This window comes from Eurosta solidaginis, chromosome X (assembly GCF_040869045.1).
Source record: "Eurosta solidaginis isolate ZX-2024a chromosome X, ASM4086904v1, whole genome shotgun sequence".
In the NCBI taxonomy this organism is placed as follows: domain Eukaryota; kingdom Metazoa; phylum Arthropoda; class Insecta; order Diptera; family Tephritidae; genus Eurosta; species Eurosta solidaginis.
In genome coordinates, this window is record NC_090324.1 from 117,514,697 (window position 1) to 117,532,028 (window position 17,332).

The window sequence follows — 17,332 nt, forward strand, 5'->3', positions numbered from 1 at the left end:
GAACAATAATCTTATCCCGTTCGTAATCTCCAAATAATCGGATGTCTGAGATAAGAAATATATAGTGAACACATGTACATACCTAAACGATTTTTAAGACAAATATAAAATAAAAAATGGCAAAAAACCCCCTTATCTGAACGATCGGTTGTATGGGATATATATTATATATAGCTCCGATCGAAATGATTTTTACAGAAAATCTTCTATGATATATTAGAATATATATCACCAAGTTTCACTTTTTTATATTGGAAACTAAGGGAGAAATGGCCAAAAATCTTTCTATCTGAAAGATCGCTTGTATGGGATAGGTATATAATATATACATATTAGGCCGGGTCGATTTGTGGGGAGGCAAAAAAATCACCCATGGCTCTGTGAAAATCATATTCTAGGGATCAAAATAAGAAACTTTGCGAAGGAACCATACCTCTAAAGCGAATTCTGATGTCCCCCCCTTTGGGTCGAACTTGCAAATTTAGAAAAATCCCACTTTGAAATGCCTATGTTTTTTCTTTTTGGAGTTTATTTTTCTCTTTAGAAATATATTTATTCAGAACATATGTAAATGAAAAAATGAATTTAACTTAGTAATAGAAAAGAAATTAAAAAAAAATTATTAGAAATTAGCGTTTTTACAACCCCTTTTTAAAACCAAGGCATCACTGTGATGCATTTGCATGTCGTAAACATAGTTTTGTGGGTTTTTTATTCAATCGTTTTAAAAAATGATGGTATCACTGTGACACAATTGCAGATCGTAAAATTGCTTGTGTTGTTTTTTTTAAGCCACCACAAGACACAGCAGGTAGAATTGAAATTGCCCCTACCCAAAAGCTCGACCCAAAGGGGGGACATCAGAATTCGTTTTAGAGGTATGGTTCCTTCGGCAAAGTTTCTTATTTTGATCCCTAGAATACGATTTTCACAGAGCAATGAGCGATTTTTAAATCGACCCGCCCTAATACATATAGCTCCGATCAAAGTGATTTTTTAGAATAAATAAATAATAATAAACTAAGTTGAAATAAAAGAATATATAATAAAATAATGAAATATAATAAGAAATAAAATAAATTAGCATAAAAGACACTGTTTAAACGACTTACGTCACTTAAAGTCTTCGCGTGACTTGCGCTCATGCACCCATGCATCCCTGCAAAAAATTCCTTTACAAGCATCCCTGCTGTAATTGCAATTTCGAATGCGACATTGGCTTTGCTTCCAGTGTTGCATAGTATATAGTCTATTGTCACTTAATTGTCCACCTCTTTTTATCAACTACCATCGTCGAGGACACATCAAAGTCAGTCAACGAAGTATTATTTTGAGCAAATCATCGCCGTCACATCAAGACAACAAAGGCCAGCGGATACATCTTCAGCGTCAGCATATCTAAGCCAACGCGATAAGTATCTCATTTCAAATCTATACATTTTGTACATTTTTCCCAAAATCTCTAAACTCCCGGTTCCATTCCTGTGACTTCGATATATATATATATACATACATATGTGCATAGGTTCGCTCATGCACATATATAGCTATATACAGCAACATAAATCATCGTGTATATATTTTTCCATTTACCTAAATTGTTATCTATTCATGAATTCGAACATTTTCTTAAGTCGATAGTTACCTAGTTTAACTTTCATCATTGAAGTTTAATTTACTTTAAATTTAATTCATTGCATCTTCCTTTGTTAGTTCATAAGTTGTTATTTTTAATAAAACCCCTGAATTAATTGAAAGGAAGTTGTACCCATCAATTCGGAATACATACCCTTCGTGAGTATAATTCCCAATTTGCATTCAGGCACACCCTTAGTGTTCAACAGACAATATAAAAAAGTAAGGACGAGACTGTCTTCGGCTGTGTCGAACACTTCATACCTTTCCTGAATGGGGATGAACAATAATCTTATCCCGTTCGTAATCTCCAAATAATCGGATGTCTGAGATAAGAAATATATAGTGAACAGATGTACATACCTAAATGATTTTTAAGATAAATATAAAATAAAAAATGGAAATCTGAACGATCGGTTGTATGGGATATATATTATATATAGCTCCGATCGTGGTTTGTACAAAAAATCTTCTATGATATATTAGAATATATATCACCAAGTTTAACGTTTTATATTGGAAATTAAGGGAGAAATGGCTAAAAATCTTTCTATCTGAACGATCGGTTGTATGGGATATATATTATATATAGCTCCGATCGAAATGATTTTTTCATGAAATCTTCTATGATATACATATAATATATAAAATTCTTCTGTCACGGTTTTAGAGGCTGAACTCCTCCGAAACGGCTGAACCGATTCTCATGAAATTTTGTGAGCATATTGGGTAGGTCTGAGAATCGGCCAACGTCTACCTTGTTTTCACTACGTGTCTAGGGTCTTGAGATCAAAACGTGGACCCGGGTACCCCTAGAATGTGTTTATACAATATGGATATCAAATGAAAGGTGTTGATGGGTGCTATAGTACAGGATAATTTTCATACCCGTGGGTGACTAGGTGAGATACAGGCCAAAACGTGGACCCGGATACCCCTAGAATGTGTTTACACAATATGGATGTCAAATGAAAGCTGTTGATGAGTGCTAAAGTAAAGGATAATTTTAATACAACTGGGAGGCTAGGGTCTCGAGATATAGCCCAAAACGTGGACTCGGGTACCCCTAGAATGTGTTCATGCAATATGGATATCAAATGAAAGCTGTTGATGTGTGCTATAGTACAGGATAATTTTCATTTAACTGAAAGGCTAGGGTCTCGAGATATAGCCGAAAACGTGGACCCGCGGACCCCTAGAATGTGTTTATACAATATGGATATCAAATGAAAACTGTTGATGAGTGCTATAGTACAGGATCATTTTCATACAAGTGGGAAGCTAGGGTATCGAGATATAGCCCAAAACGTGGATCCGGGTACCCCTAGAATGTGTTTATACAATATGGATATCAAATGAAAGCTGTTTATGAGTGCTATAGTACGAGATAATTTTCATACAACTGGGAGGCTAGGGTCGCGAGATATAGCCCAAAACGTGGACCCGGGTACCCCTAGATGTGTTTATACAATATGGATATCAAATGAAAACTGTTGATGAGTGCTATAGTACAGGATAATTTTCATACAACTGGGAGGCTTAGGTCTCGAGATATAGCCCAAAACATGGACCCGGGTACTCCTAGAATGTGTTTATACAATATGGATATCAAATGAAAGCTGTTGATGAGTGCTATAGTACAGGAAAATGTTCATACAACTGGGATGATAGGGTCTCCAGATATAGCACAAAACGAGGACGCGGATACACCTAGAATGTGTTTTTACATAATGGGTATCAAATTGAAGCTATTGATGTATGCTTTAGTACAGAGTAAGTTTTACACAGCTGGGTGACTACGGTCTCGAGATATAGGCCAAAACATGGACCCGGATACACCTAGAATATGTTTTTATATTATGGGTATCAAATTGATGCTGTTGATGTGTGCTATAATACAGAGTAAGTTTTACACCGCTGAGTGACTAGGGTCTCGAGATATAGGCCATAACATGGACCCGAATACTGCTTGAATGTGTGCGTATTATGGATATCAAATGAAAGCTGTTGATGAGAGCTCTGAAGTTCATTTTGATATTCGATTTAGTCGCATCAACCTGGCAAAACTGATAAATATGCATGCGAAGCCGAAATAAAGACATGAATTAATAATACCCACATACTTATTTGCATACGTCCTATTCGATTTGCCTGAAATTTCGTATATAAATTTGCCTATATTAGTATTTACGATGCTTTTTTCTGGGAAGTATAATAGAGATGACTAGGACTGGGATTAGGACTAGGACTGGGACTGAGACTGAGACTGAGACTCGGAGTGGGACTGGGACTGAGACTCGGAATGGGACTGGAACAAAATACATACCACCCTCTGGGACTGGCAATAATAGATGAAGAAGAAGGAGAAAAACTTGAGAGAAAAGAAAAGAGAAAAGGAGACTGAGAAAGAGATAGAATGAGGCGAAGATGGAGATGAAGCGAAAAAGACGGAGGGAGAAGTGAATAAAGAGATTAGGAAGACGTGTAGAGGGATAGGGCAGAGTTAGAGGGAAAAAGCTTATTAAAATGTATGCAGATAGGCCAAATTTAGGGTAGAACAACGTCTGCCGGGTCTGCTAGTATTAGAATAAATATCACCAAGCTTAACGTTTTTGTATTGGAAATTAAAGGGAGAAATTGCCAAAAATCTTTCTTCTGAACGATCGGTTGTTTGGGATATATACTATATATAGCTCCTATCAAAGTGATTCTTTCAGGAAATCATCTATGATATTTTAAAATGTATAGAACCCAGTTTCATTTTTATACTTTCTAAATTAAGGGAGAAATGGCCAAAAATCTTTCTATCTGAACGATCGGTTGTATGGGATATAACTATATATAGCTCCGATCAAAGTGATTTTTTCAGGATATCTTCTATGATATATTAAAACATATATCACCGAGTTTCACGTTTATATTTTCTAAATTGCGGCAGGAACGACCAAAATCTTCTTATCTGAACGATCGGTTGTATGGGAGTTATATGTTATAGTGGTCCGATTCAACCGGATCCGAAAAATGTCTAATATAATACAAAGCAAGTAAGGAGGGTTAAGTTCGGGTGTAACCGAACATTACATACTCAGTTGAGAGCTATGGTGACAACATAAGGGAAAATAACCATGTAGGAAAATGAACCGAGGGAAACCCTGGAATGTGTTTGTATGACATGTCTATCAAATGAAAGGCACTAAAGAGTATTTTAGTTCTATAGGTGGACGCGATTTAGGGTGTTACGGTCTGCTGTTATGGTCTACGGTTACGGTCCACTTGGGAGCGTGTTCGCGCGAACACACCTAGTGACTGGTGATGGGGCGAAAGTTGCGATAAAAAAGTATCGGAAAACAAGAAAAAACCAGACCGGCGATCACTAGGAAAATTGCCATGAGTTTCCGGCCGCAAGTAAAACAAAAAAAGACGTGAAAAATTTTAGAAACTAAGAAAAGAAAATTTTGCCATGAGTTTCCGGCCGCAAGTAAAACGAAGAAGACGTGGAAAAATTTAGAAAAAGAAAAGCAAAAAGATGGCACATTTTTCCGGCCGGGAAAAAGCAAGAGTTGGCTTTTCTTTTGCGCAGTTAATCGGAAAATTTTATAAACCAAAGAGGCAAAGGCATCAAGCACAGCTCCTGCTTCATTAACACTATTGCTTACATCAACTGCACCTCCTCGACTATATTCAACTAATCGCAAAACACCCCCGCCGGCTGTGCACGTATTCAAGCGAGTATTGTTGAAGAACCAAAAGACTGCAACGAGGAATTGCAGGCCGATTCCTTAACCCAACTACTAAAAGAGCAAACAGGTAAATGCCCAGAAACTAGGAAGAGTCGATAGCGTAAAGTACCGACACAGTCCATTCCGACAAACCTCTTTTCTACTCGTCTATTTTGGGTGGTAATAAACCTTACAACGGTGGTGTTGTGTGGGCACAAACTCAACGTATAGAATATCCAGTTGAAGTAGGTCGGCGTTTCACAGTGACACCTAGTGAGGAAAGTACTAGTGATTCCAATTCAAATTCAGACGGCACTAAACTAATTGTGATGAGAACCCTTGGTATCCGAAGATAAACCCCTTTCTCTACGTTTACGAAGTACACTACCACCTTTAGAACAGCGTCCGGCACCACCTCCGCCTCCAGGGCCAGCAGTACGCTGCAGCGTAATACAACGAACGCCCAATTAGCACCAAGTCATCCAGGTCGTAAAAGTCAACACGGAGTTTTATTGTCACCAGGTTCACTCGATCACCTCGGACCAGATCGCAACAACCACCAACAGTACCAACACAGCGCGCCCAAGACCGCGCACCACAACCAACAACAGCGTCAACTTCACCGGCAAAATCAACATCACCAGTAACCACGCCGGCAGAGGCCCATGGTACGTACTCTGGCGGCCATGTAAGTATCAGCCTTGTATAGACTTAAAAATAGTTACCCTACAAAAAATTTTTTCATAAAGCTTACCCACGCCCATGCAAATGTGACTATGAATATAACCTATGACTGTAAAATGACTAGTCAAATGACGTGGAGTGACGAGAGCGTTTTTTGCAGGGTAGTTAAAAAAACTTCTAAGTAATACTTAGAGAGTTTTATACAGTCCGGTTGAACTATTTAACAAGGGTCGATTTTTTTTGTCAAATTGTATTATTGAATACTTGAAATGGTTAGCTATACAACAAGGGGCATACATTTTTTTTTATTTTATCATTTTAATAATATTTTTTCTTGCTTTAAAATGATTGAAGTTAGCTCGATAAGTTTTTAGTCAAAAAAAAAAAAAACGGTCTGTATCATTTGAAAAGTTTTAGCGTTCCATTTTTGGAGCTCAAACATGAATCTTTAAAAACATTTTTTGCGACAGCAGCCATTCGTCGATTATGCACGAATTGGCTAAAACGTTTTCAACTTTTTTTTCTTATATCGTACAAATATAATATATATATATATATATATATATATACATATGAATCGCTATTGCTTGCAATATCTTTCGAACAACAAGACGAAAATAATATACGTGCACGTAATACATACTGCTATCGCAATTTCATCTTTATTGCTTTTGTAACCAATTTTCTTAGTACATATTACATATTAATATCATTATACTATGCGCATTATACCAAATTGATATTTTGTTACACTCAAAATTAAGTTCTACTACGACCACATAATAATTTTGAAAGAGAGCCCCAAATATCGAAATTTGTATCCAAACTTTATAGTCTCAAAATATGTTTTGTGAATGTGAATGAAAAAGAAAAAAATTCAACCAAATTCTTACTTTGTAGGTAGTATATTTACAATACATAAGTACATTTAATTACATATTTTTTTTCACACAAAGCGTTTATAACGATTAAAAAAAAGGGGGAGACATAAATACATGTATAACTTGAAATATTACGAGCAAAAGTAAGAGAAAAGAAAAGAACCCCCAATAGAACAAACTTAGCCAGACTTAAGTATTCATATTAGATTTCGTTTTCGATTCCGGCCCAATAAAGTGTGAACTGTTGGATCATTTTTTTCTCTCACTTTATATACTACACACACTTACATACATTTTCATAGTGTAAATAGCTATTCGTAGTTCAACTTTTTTTTCCTCGTTCTGAATTTGTCTTGGGACGATGCTATAAGCAGCCTTGTTTTGGCTTTGGAGCCTATGCTGTAGCCCCCTGGTTAAGAAACGTGCACTATCGTATTTTTTTTTGTAGCATACATACGTTAATAGAAATGAGTATTGAATAAAATTTGTAAATAAAATGGGAATGTTGGTGTTCTGGCTCATTTAGAAGGCACTTAGGGAAACAGGTAAGGGGCCACCGAAATACAGGTGCGTCGGTGGGCATGGATTTTGAGGGTGGGCTAAGCACCGGGCGTCGCAACAATACCCGCGGCGCCCCTCTATATATTCGGCCCTTTTCTTCTTCTTTTAGTTTTTCACCTTCTCTTTCTTTTATTTCTCTTTTCAGCTTGTTTTTTTTTTACTCTTAGCGTTAGTACCCGGCCATGTCCGGTTCGGTAATTTTTTTTTGCGTTTAGTTTTTTTGAATTTTGAATTGAAATTAACGGTCTGTCCGTGGCATCCGGTTCGACCGGATGTCGTTTGGTTTTGAATTTCCAGCGTTTTGAAATCGTTCTGCGCTTTTTGTCAGTTTTTTTTTAAAGGCATGATATGACTTTTTTTCTTATTATGGCTCAGGAACAGTAAGGTTGGCAAGGACCCGCCCCAGCCGACAATGACTAGCCACTGTGCACCACCACATCATGCAGACCGCCTTCCTTACTGCTTCCCTTGTAAATGCGTTACCATAACAAGGGATATCGCCATAAAAGTGGATCAGGGTTTACTCTAGAATTTGTTTGCACGATATGGGTATCAAATGAAAGGCGTTAATGAGTATTTTAAAAGGGAGTAATCCTTAGTTCCATAGGTGGACGCCGTTTCGAGATATCGCCATAAAGGTGGACCAGGGGTGACCCTAGAATTTGTTTGTACAATATGGGTATCAAAAGAAAGGTGTTAATGAGTATTTTAAAGGGAGTGATAAATAGTTCCATAGGTGGACGCCGTTTCGAGATATCGTCATAAAGGTCGACCAGGGGGGACCCTAGAATTTGTTTGTACGATATGGGTATTAAATTAAAGGTATTAATGAGGTTTTTAAAAGGGAGTGGTGGTAGTTGTATAGGTGGTCGCCTTTTCGAGATATCGCCATAAAGGTGGACCAGGGGTGACTCTAGAATGTGTTTGTACGATTGGATATAAAATTAAAGGTATTAATGAGGGTTTTAAAAGGGAGTGGTGGTAGTTCTATAGGTGGTCGCCTTTTCGAGATATCGCCACAAAGGTGGACCAGGGGTGACTATAGAATGCGCTTGTACAATATGGGTATCAAAAGAAAGGTGCTAAAGGGAGTGGGCCTTAGTTCTATAGGTGGACGCCTTTTCGAGATATCGCCATAAAGGCGGACCAGGGGTGACTCTAGAATGTGTTTGTACGATATTGGTATAAAATTAAAGGTATTAATGAGAGTTTTAAAAGGGAGTGGTGGTAGTTGTATATGTGAAGGCGTTTTCCCGATATCGACCAAAATGTGGACAAGGGTGACCCAGAACATCATCTGTTGGATACCGCTAATTTATTTATATATGCAATACCTGCCAAGATTCCAAGGGCGTTTGATTTCGCCCTGCAGAACTTTTGTCACTTTCTTCTACTTAATATGGTAGGTGTCACATCCATTTTACAAACCTTTTTCTAAAGTTATATTTTGCGTCAATAAACCAATCCAATTACCATGTTTCATCTCTTTTTTCATATTTGTTATAGAACTGTGGCTTTTCTTCATTTTTCGTAATTTTCGATATCGAAAAAGTGGGCGTGGTCATAGTCGGATTTCGTTCATTTTTTATACCAAGATAAAGTGAGTTCAGATAAGTACGTGAACTAAGTTCAGTAAAGATATGTCGATTTTGCTCAAGTTATCGTGTTAAGGGCCATGCGGAAGGACAGACGGACGACTGTGTATAAAAACTGGGCGTGGATTCAACCGATTTCGCCCATTTTCACAGAAAACAGTTAACGTCATAAAATCTATGCCCCTACCAAACTTCAAGAGGATTGGTCAATTTTTGTTCGACTTATGGCATTAAAAGTATCCTAGACAAATTAAATGAAAAAGGTCGGAGCCACGCCCATTTTGAAATTTTATTTTATTTTTGTATTTTGTTGCACCATATCATTAATGGAGTTGAATGTTGACATAATTTACTTATATACTGTAAAGATATAAAATTTTTTTTTTTTTAATTTTACTTTAAAAAAATTTTTTTTTTAAGTGGGCGTGGTCCTTCTCCGATTTTGCTAGTTTTTATTAAGCGTACATATAGTAATAGGAGTAACGTTCCTACCAAATTTCATCATGATATCTTCAACGACTGCCAAATTACAGCTTGCAAAATTTTTAAATTACCTTCTTTTAAAAGTGGGCGGTGCCACGCCCATTGTCCAAAATTTTACTAATTTTCTATTCTGCGTCATAATTTCAACCCACCTACCAAATTTCATCGCTTTATCTGTCTTTGGTAATGAATTATCGCACTTTTTCGGTTTTTCGAAATTTTCGATATCGAAAAAGTGGGCGTGGTTATAGTCCGATATCGTTCATTTTAAATAGCGATCTGAGATGAGTGCTCAGGAACCTACATACCAAATTTCATCAAGATACTCAAAATTTAGTCAAGTTATCGTGTTAACGGACGGACGGACGGACATGGCTCAATAAAATTTTTTTTCGATCCTAATGATTTTGATATATGGAAGTCTATATCCATCTCGATTCCTTTATACCTGTACAACCAACCGTTATCCAATCAAACTTAATATACTCTGTGAGCTCTGCTCAACTGAGTATAACAACGAATGTTAAATAAAGACCTATGCATGTATTTATGTGTAAGTGAATTTTGCCACAAAAAATCGGCCAGTCAAAAATTAATTATATTTAAGGTTTTTGCTACAAATGATTTTGGAACAATTTTTTTAGGATCTTGGAACAGGCCACTATAGGTAAGTGGCAACAATGGGGAAACCGTATTTGTATGTAGGTGAAGGATTAGAGCAAAACGACTACGCAGCTTTCGAATTGAGCGAGGTTACATAATATGTAGGTTTGTGTCTTTGAATTGAGCACTTACATAATTGGTCCTACAGATGGTGCGCTTTTGTGCACGAAAGTAAATTTCGATATTTGGAGAGATTGTTCGAATTTACAAAAAAGTTTTTCTATTAATTAAAAACAACTAGAGTAATATTTGTTATGAAATATAGGCCTATGCCCTGCGGCTGAGTCATACGAATCGATTCATATAACTTTTATATGATTTTACGCTAAGTATGTGAAACAGCCTGTCAATTGATTGTATGGAAATTTTGTTAGCGTATTAATATATCGATAGTAGGCAATACACGGCCTACGCAATACGGCCACTATGATGCCGGTTGCCGTTTTTACCTAAAATCAAAAACGTTTTTGGGACGCTTCGTTTAATATACAACTTCAAATTTTCCGATTCAGTCAAGTTGCATTTAAATAATAATAAACTGAGTTGAAATAAAATAATATATAATAAAATAAAATAAGAAATAAAATAAATTAGCATAAATGGCAATATAAAAAATTGTATGATATAATTTTGGGGCAAATTTATTTATTTATTTATTTTTTATTTTTGTTCAGTATAAGACATACTTTAGCTAAAATGAGCACAAAATAAGGAAATGTAAAAACACTTTCGGGTAATTTTCCATTAATTTTATAAATAAACTTAGTTAGTTTCAACAAAAGATAACTCATTCTTTGTGATTTAATGTTTTTTTGAAAGCACCTAAAATAAAAAACAATAAATAAAAACCTATGTACATATGTATTTAGGTGTAAGTGAAATTTCCCACAAAAAAGTGCCCATTCAAAAATATTTCTATTTAAGGTTTTTGCTAAAAATGATTTTGGAACATTTTTTTTAGGATCTTGGAACAGGCCACTATAGGTAAGTGGCAACAATGGGCAAACCATATTGTCAAAGTCAGATGGCAAGCCTGGAGAATAAAGAGACGAGAGAGAGCGAAGTCACGACGACAGCGAAGATGTGAGACGAAGAGCAGCTAGGCAGTTGGTAGATGAACGGCCATCACAACGAACGTACTTAATTTTGATATATTAAAATAATTAAACTTTGTATTGTACTTCTCTAAATTATTTTATTAAATTAAATTCCATATTACATATTAAACAATTGTCGGTCTTTAAACATTTCTTAACAACTCAGACAGCGGGATTGTATATCCAAACGCCTACAACAAAACGAAACGTTGTACAAATATACATACGTACAAAAAAAAATTCTTCGAGAACTTTCAACGTGAAAAGCAGCGCAATTTGCAAGTGGTTGCTAAACGGCAGCAGCTTTTGGACAGAGAAGTCTCAACGACGCAGTCAGGTATTAGTACTGCAATAAAACGCAACAACGTATCGTCAACGTTGTATAACGAAAATTATTTAATACACGAATTTTGCAACGAATTGCAAATACGGAAAACGTAAAATTTTGTAGAACTTTTACCCTTAAGTTCACAAACAACGACCAGCAGATAAACGACAGAGCAGTTGACGTCGCAAACGAACAGAGGCGCTAACTTCACTGCGCATACATTTTCGACTGCGCAGCTACGAAGCGAATCGACTTCAACTCATCGTCACTGCTGAAAAGAACCAACGTACCCATTTGAAGAGCGAAACACACACAGCCATAGGTATTAGTGTGTATACAGCATTGAAAATCGGTAACATAATTTGTAGCAAAGCAAATTAATACGAATAGGAATATACAACGACGAAAAATCAAAGTAAAATACAGCGGAAGGGAAAGAAATAAGAACGGGTAATGTAATTTTAGCGAACGGCAAATGCTAAAATTTACAAGGAGGGTGAAATAAAATATAAACGAATTGTATTTTCTAGTAATAAAATATTTTATTTTACATGCACAATGATTACTGAATACGCTAAGGGTAATTCAGTTGAATACACTGCTGCGGGCCAATGGTTTGCCAACGACTGGTATTAAGGCAGCCAAAGTATCGAAGCTTCAAGAAATTTTAGGCGTGGATGAAATAGATCCGGCAGAACTTGAAGACGAGAGTGTCGAGTCAACAAATGATTTAAGAACACAACTCAACAGCTTGAGGGAAGCAATGGCGGGGTTAACGTCAGCACTTGGGACATTCAATTTAAATCCATCACAGGTACCAAACAACAGCGCACCTGAACCAGTATTTAACGATAACGACGATGCTGAGTCAGTTGTAAATGAACCAGTTTGGGCGTCGGCTGATGATTTACGTAGAGTATCGTATCCAAGAGTAACTATTCAAGATATGATCGGGGTGATGCCCGAATTCGACCCACTCAAAACGTCAGCATCACCAACGCAGTTTTTAATTCGAATTGAGCAGTTGCAAAAATGCCACGGTTGGAAAGAAGAAATGGTGTTGATTGCAGTTCAGCACAAAATGAAGGGTATGGCCAAACGTTGGCTGGATGCACAACCTGTTTTTCAGTCATGGTCGCAATTCGTGTACGCATTTAAAATCGATTTTCCTTCAACACACAATGCAGCTGAGGCACATAAAATGCTTATGAGACGCAAGCGGAAAAATGGTGAAGACTATGTAGAATATTATTATTCTATGCTAACTATAGGTAGACAGGGTTTGGTGGATGATGTTTCCATCAATACACATATAATTAGTGGTCTCAACGACGGTGCATTAACAAAAGCACTAGCAGCAATGAGCTTTGGTACATGTAGTCAATTATTACTTGCACTCAAGAACTTAACGATGACAAATAGTATTTCAACAACATCCACAGTTCCAACGCAGCAAGCATTGAAGTCCGAAACGAAATCTAATTCGAAGCCAACGCAAATAAAGTGCTTCAATTGTAATGAGAACGGTCATATCGCAATCAAGTGTCCACAACCTCAACGAAAGATACGTTGTACTGTATGTACGAAAATAGGGCACGAAGCTAAGAACTGCAACAAGAAACCAACAGTCACAAAGATTGGTAACCACAATGAAATCAACGAAGCTCCTCCGGTCATGAAATCGGTTGAGTTAAATGGAAAACAGTTCGAAGCATTTATTGACACCGGAAGCGTTTGTTCCTTGATACGCGAATCAGCTACAGATGGTATGGAGATACTGGAGGCTAACAGATGCTTTACGGGATTCGGCGGGTCCAAGGTGCAAGTGACAAAGCAAGTCAACGTCGTCGCAAATATTAATGACGTTCAACAAGAAATAACTCTTTATGTTGTCGCGGATAGACTGCTGCCCTACGAAATTTTATTGGGTCGGGATGTCTTACAAAATAATGGGTATAACATGGTTATAGACAGAGATGTATTACATCTAGATGAAGCTAAGTTAAATAGTTTTAATATATTCAGCGACTTATCTGAAGAAGAGAAAAACAAGGTACGTAATCTTTTAATTGCTAAGCAAAATTGTTTTGCGGAAGATATAAGCCGCATTGGTAGATGCAAAAACGCACAAATGACGATAGAGGTAACTAAATCAGGTCCTATACTTGGTAAACGATATCAAGTTCCTTTTTCACAACGCCCAGAGCTATCGAGAATTTTGTCAGAGCTGTTGGACAACGATATTATACGTCCAAGTAGTTCACCACATGCAGCTTAAGTACTTCTAGTAAAAAAATCCAATGGCGAAAATCGAATGTGTATCGACTATCGTGCACTTAATGAAGTTACGGTAAGGAAAAACTACGTAATGCCAATAGTGGAGGAACAACTCTCACGTCTTTCGGGTAATAAATATTATACGACATTAGACATGACGTCCGGTTATTACCAGGTACCGATGAACGAAGAATCAAAAAAGTATACAGCATTTTTAACTCACGAGGGTTTGTTTGAGCATAACGTTATGCCTTTTGGTTTAGTCAACGCGCCGATGGTTTTTCAGGAAATAGTTGTAAACTTAATCAAGTCACTTAAGCATCGTGAACAGGTGGTAAGCTATGTTGATGAGGTCATTATAGCCACGAAGACAGTCGACGAAGGTGTCACGGTACTTAAAGGGTTTTTGGAAGCTATCGAAGTAGCAGGTCTCACGCTTAGACCATCTAAGTGTAGGTTTATGGCCAAACAGGTTCAGTTTCTTGGTCACGATATCAACAGTGAGGGAATACGCCCCGGCGAAAATAAGACAAAGGTCATCGAAGAATATTCAAAACCATCTTCAACCAAAGAGGTGCGACAGTTTTTAGGAGTGACAGGTTATTTCAGAAAATTTGTTAAAAATTATTGTATATTGGCTCGTCCATTAACGATGTTGCTTAAAAAGAATGTAGAGTTTGTTTGGAATCAGGAACAAAACGACGCTTTTGAAAAACTAAAAACAATGATAATCACGAAGCCTGTACTAACAATATACGATGCAACTAAGCCACATGAGGTGCATACAGATGCGAGTTCCATAGGACTATCCGGAGTATTACTACAAAATGACAACGGCACTGAATGGAAACCTGTATTTTATTTTATTAGACAATGTAACGAAGCTGAACGAAACTATGCCAGCCATGAGCTAGAGGTTCTGGCAATAGTTGAAACTTTGCAACGATACAGAATGTATTTAATTGGACAGAAATTTAACGTAATCACGGACTGTAATGCTATAGCCGTGACAAAAGCAACTACCCCATTGTTACCCAGAGTGGCTAGATGGTGGCTCAAACTACAGGAGTTTGATTTTCAATGTATCCATCGGGCAGGTGCAAAGAATACACTGGCTGACGGCTTAAGCCGAAGTCCAACTCTTCCACCAACGGAACCAATAACGATAGCGAAATCAGTATACCAATTGGTCAATACCGACAACGATTGGGTGTCGGCAATGCAGAGACAGGATGAAACCCTAAAAGAGATCGTCGATGTTCTTAACGGTAAGGAAACATTTAACGCACGTCAATTGAAGGATGACTACGTACTACAAGGTCAACGTCTATATCGTAAAGTCAATGGAAATAAACTACTGGTAGTTCCGAAGGGCGTGAAATGGCGATTAACAAGAGCGTGCCATGACGAAGCAGGGCACTTCGGGTTGGAAAAGACTTGTGAACGGTTATCCAAAGACTTTTGGTTTGCTCGTATGCGTCAATATGTGAAATCTTACATAGCATCATGTCCAGAATGTTGTATCAATAAAGTCACAGGGGGTAAAAAAGAAGCCCAGCTACATATTAGCGATGTTGTACCAATACCATTCCGTTGCGTACATATCGATCATTTAGGACCATTCGTACGCAGTAAACACGGTAATTTGTACATTCTTGTAATTGTTTGTTCTTTCACGAAATATGTAGTTATACGACCATTACGGAATACGAAAACAACTCCAGTTTTAAAGGCATTACGTGATTTTATGACGGTTTACGGATGTCCCAGGCAAATTGTTTCGGACAGAGGAACGGCATTTACTTCCAAAGAGTTTCAAAACTTTATCGAACGATACGACATCCGTCATACAAAAGTAGCAGTACGCACACCTCGTGCCAACGGTCAGGCAGAACGTGTTAATAAAACTATTTTGGCATCGCTTAAATGCAGCACTAAATCCGACAAGGATTGGGACGAAGCACTGCCACAACTTCAGTGGTGCATCAACTCTCAAAGTAATGCAACGACCAAGCAGAGTCCAAATAGCCTCATTTTTACATATAAAATTCGTGACGTCACCACAAATCGATTGATTCAGGCCGTGCAAGATGAACGTGATGATACTAGTCGCCACGACGACTTCCGAATGGAATCAGTGGCTGAACGAATTAATTCTGAAAGGGCCAAATGGAAGCGACGGTTTGATGCGAACCATAAAACGCCAAAAATATACAACGAAGGAGATTTGATCATGGTTAACTATGTACCTCAACCCACTGGTACCTCGCACAAGCTTGATCCGTCGTACAAAAGACCGTATTTGGTAACCAAAGTTTTACCTAAGAACCGCTACGTAGTAGAAGATCTTCCAGATGATTTAACTCGACGAAAGCCCTACGTAGGCGTATTCACAAATGAAAACATGAAACCATGGTGTACTCAAAGTTTAGTAGACGACGACTTGGAGATTGAAAAATCCGATCTCCACAACAATTGCAATAATATCGATGGGTACGACAGCGAAGAATCGTCCGGAGATACGATCGATCAGGAAAGGCCGAGCTGTCAAAGTCAGATGGCAAGCCTGGAGAATAAAGAGATGAGAGAGAGCGAAGTCACGACGACAGCGAAGATGTGAGACGAAGAGCAGCTAGGCAGTTGGTAGATGAACGGCCATCACGACGAACGTACTTAATTTTGATATATTAAAATAATTAAACTTTGTATTGTACTTCTCTAAATTATTTTATTAAATTAAATTCCATATTACATATTAAACAATTGTCGGTCTTTAAACATTTCTTAACAATATTTGTATGTAGGTGAAGGATTTGAGCAACACGACTAAGCAGCTTTGAGCGGGGGTTACATAATATGTACGTTTGTGTCTTTGAGCTGGAACTTATATAATTGGTCCTACAGACGGTGCGCTTTTGTGCACGAAAGTAAATTTCGATATTTGGGGAGATTGTTCGAAGTTACAAAAAACCATAATTGGTTCTGTTGGAGAGGCGAAGCAGTTCGTACTATTTATGAAATTTATTACAATGAAATACAACTCTGTAACATATGCACGTATGTCATTTTTTCTCATTCTCTTTTTATATACATAACTCTGTAACGCTTACCAAAATTGAACAAGTAAGGAAGGTTAAGTTCGGGTGTAACCGAACAGTACATACCCAGTTGAGAGCTATGGTGACAACATAAGGGAAAATAACCATGTAGGAAAATGAACCGAGGGAAGCCCAGGAATGTGTTTGTATGATATGTCTATCAAATTAAAGGCACTAAAGAGTATTTTATGAGGGAGTAGGCCATAGTTCTATAGGTGGACGCCATTTATGGATATCGCCATAAAGGTGGATCAAGGTTGACTCTAGAATTTGTTTGCACGATATGGGTATCAAATGAAAGGCGTTAATGA